This window comes from Oryza sativa, chromosome 1, assembly GCF_034140825.1.
Source record: "Oryza sativa Japonica Group chromosome 1, ASM3414082v1".
NCBI classification, from domain to species: Eukaryota; Viridiplantae; Streptophyta; class Magnoliopsida; order Poales; family Poaceae; genus Oryza; species Oryza sativa.
In genome coordinates, this window is record NC_089035.1 from 21,471,708 (window position 1) to 21,474,465 (window position 2,758).

General features: G+C 44.6%; 1 long non-coding RNA gene across 1 annotated transcript; it reads left to right on the forward strand.

Annotated features, from left to right (window-relative positions):
- The first annotated feature begins 1,192 nt into the window (after positions 1-1,192).
- LOC136356804 (uncharacterized) lies at positions 1,193-1,651 on the forward strand. Its single transcript, XR_010741806.1, has 2 exons — positions 1,193-1,339; positions 1,424-1,651. It is a non-coding gene; the product is annotated as an uncharacterized lncRNA (long non-coding RNA).
- The last annotated feature ends 1,107 nt before the right edge of the window (positions 1,652-2,758 follow it).

Here is a 2,758-nt window from a genome sequence, read left to right on the forward strand (position 1 = left end):
CAGACCTGCTAGCTGGGTATGCCAAGGTGTCCATCGATACAGTAAAGGACACCTGGTCAGGCTATCCGCTGCCCGTGCCCCCAAATGATGAAATCATGACTTTGGGCGATGCGCGCAAGACGTTCATACAATGGCCTAAAGAAGACATAGTTGTGAAGATGACTCCTCGTCCAAGTCGACCGACGGAGCTTACACCTCCCAAGTCTAAGCTATCAATTGAGGCTCCCCGTGGACCGGCATTGTCAGTACCTCATTCTCCCGGTGGAGCTGATATGGACTTGGCAGATATAGCTCAAAGCTTGGCTCCAATAAAGACCACAAGAAAGGCCGATAGCTCCCCACCACTTGTCAAGGGCCAGAAGCGTGAACGAGGCAAGGGGAAGGTCGGGGAGTTGGCGCCGGAGCCAAAAAGGGGCAAGGCTGCGACGTCGATGCCGGTGAGCAAATCGGGGAAGGTCGTGAGGGCGCCAGCCCAATTTGAGCTAGGCATGCCATTGGTGGAGGACAATGTGTTAGCTGTGATGGGTATTGCTTGCCGAGAGCTACATAAGCAATACATGGAGCTAAGCAATGCCAAGCGGAAAATGAGGGAGTCATCCATAGTTGGACATCACGACCACCAGCCGTTCCTATCGTCGCCTGCCTATATAACTATAGGCTTTGATGACCTCTTCGACCTTTTCAGGATCCGGAAGTTGGACACTGGTCTTCTAAAATGCTACTCCTTGTAAGTGCATACCTTCTATACTTGTGATATGACTGGACTATATCTCCTAATTAAATTAGTTCTAATACGTAAATATTTTAAGGTTGTGTTGGATCGAGAGTCGTCGCCATGGTAATCAGGTTGGGTTCCTTGATCCATCCATGGTGAATGAGGTTAATTTACGACAGAGCTTCACTGAGGTGGTTGACTATGTCAACCGGTGTTTATGGGCCCATCAAGACAAGGAGTACATCATGTGCGCACACAACCAAGAGTAAGAGGACAATACCCTTCGTGTATATTGTTTTTGAAGTTAAGGTTCTTAGTACTAACGCTACATAACCACTGCGCAGGCGACATTGGATTCTCCTAGTCATCGTACCTAAGTGGAGTAGGGTTACCTACCTTAACTCCAATAAGTCCAAAGATTATGATTTTAGTGAAATCACCAAGGCCTTAAATATGGCTTGGGGCCCATACGTGGAAAAGGGTGGTAGGCACAAGGAGGGCAAGAATGAACTTTATCATGACACCAAGTTTGCATGCGCACAACAGATCGGAGACCAATGTGGTTTCCACGTGTGCCACAACATGTCAACACTTCTAAGAGAGGTGAAAGATTTCGACCCTGAGGTTGTTGCTAATGGCGAATAAGCTCATTTCAATATCTACATTGCTATTCAAAACGTGCTAATTAACCTCTTATTTATTAAACAGAAAGGTAGAGCTGGCTTCAAGATCTCACCCATCAACCCCCCCGCTATCAGAGGCGAATTGTGCGCCTTTATTCTTGCAGAAATAATGAACAAGAAAGGACGTTTTCATGCCAAATAGACTCATGAACTTGGCTAGATAATTTATTGTGATGTAAAAAAGATGTTTTTATAATTTCTGGCGATGTAAAAAATTATGTTTTTATAGAGTTCAATGTAATTTACTTTCATATGTGCAATATTTATGTTACTTTACTAAATTGTCATCACATTTGATCAACTACGATTTATGTTGTACTATTCATCTGTTTTCTCCTTTTTTTTTCCTTATTGACAGGTTGTGCAGGTCGATGACATTATGGCTTTAATCCATTTGGTAAGTATATATGCGGTTCTATGAGCAACGACTGAAATTGTGGCTTTCAAGGGGTGTGAATTTGCTGTGCAAAATTGTGGCATTTGAACTGCATATATGTGTTGTTGGGGATCTGTGATGTTATATTGGGGGGGTGATGTATCTGTGATGGATCTGTGACTGGAATATATCTTGTGATGTTTCTATTTTTCAGAGGGCATGGCTAGCAAATCCTGAGGCTAGCCAATATTTAGCATTTATTTTTTTTCTGGAATTAACTTATCAGTGACGGGTCGGAACAAAAATCCGTCAAAGGTAACATAACCTGTGACGGACTAGTAAATAAAGGCCCGTCAGAGGTGACCTACCTGTGACGGGCCTTTACTTTTGGGGCCGTCACAGGTAGATCACCTGTGACAGCTTCTAACTACGGAGACCTCAACCTCTGACGGCCTTTATTTAAAGGGCCGTCAGAGATGAGTCACCTGTGACGGGTCCTAACTCGCTCAAGGCTAGCGGAGACCAACACCTCTGACGGCCTTCTAGTAACTTGCCCGTCAGAGGTGGGTGTCACCTGTGACGGCCGGCCACCCGTCAAAGGTGACTGGACTCACCAGTGACCACTGATCACTGACCATGCGCGAAGCCGTCAAAGATGAGGGTTTGGGCCCGTCACAGGTGACCTTGGCCAGTGTAGTGGCATTTGCTCTGCAGTATATACATTATTTTAGATATATTTGGTACTTGATTTAGGCCTCACTTAGAGCCTTGTACAGGGCCTACAAATTTGACGGCACGGCCCTGGTTCTATAAGTATTGTGTACAAGGTTATACCCACCTATCAAGTTCGTATACCTCTAATACAATTTACTCAAAGTTTTACATTGTTGTTTTTCATTGATTATGTGACGTGTCTTCGGATTATAAGCCGCGGACAAAAAAGAAAAAAAAAAGAAAACCCTACCAATCAGTACCTAGGAACAT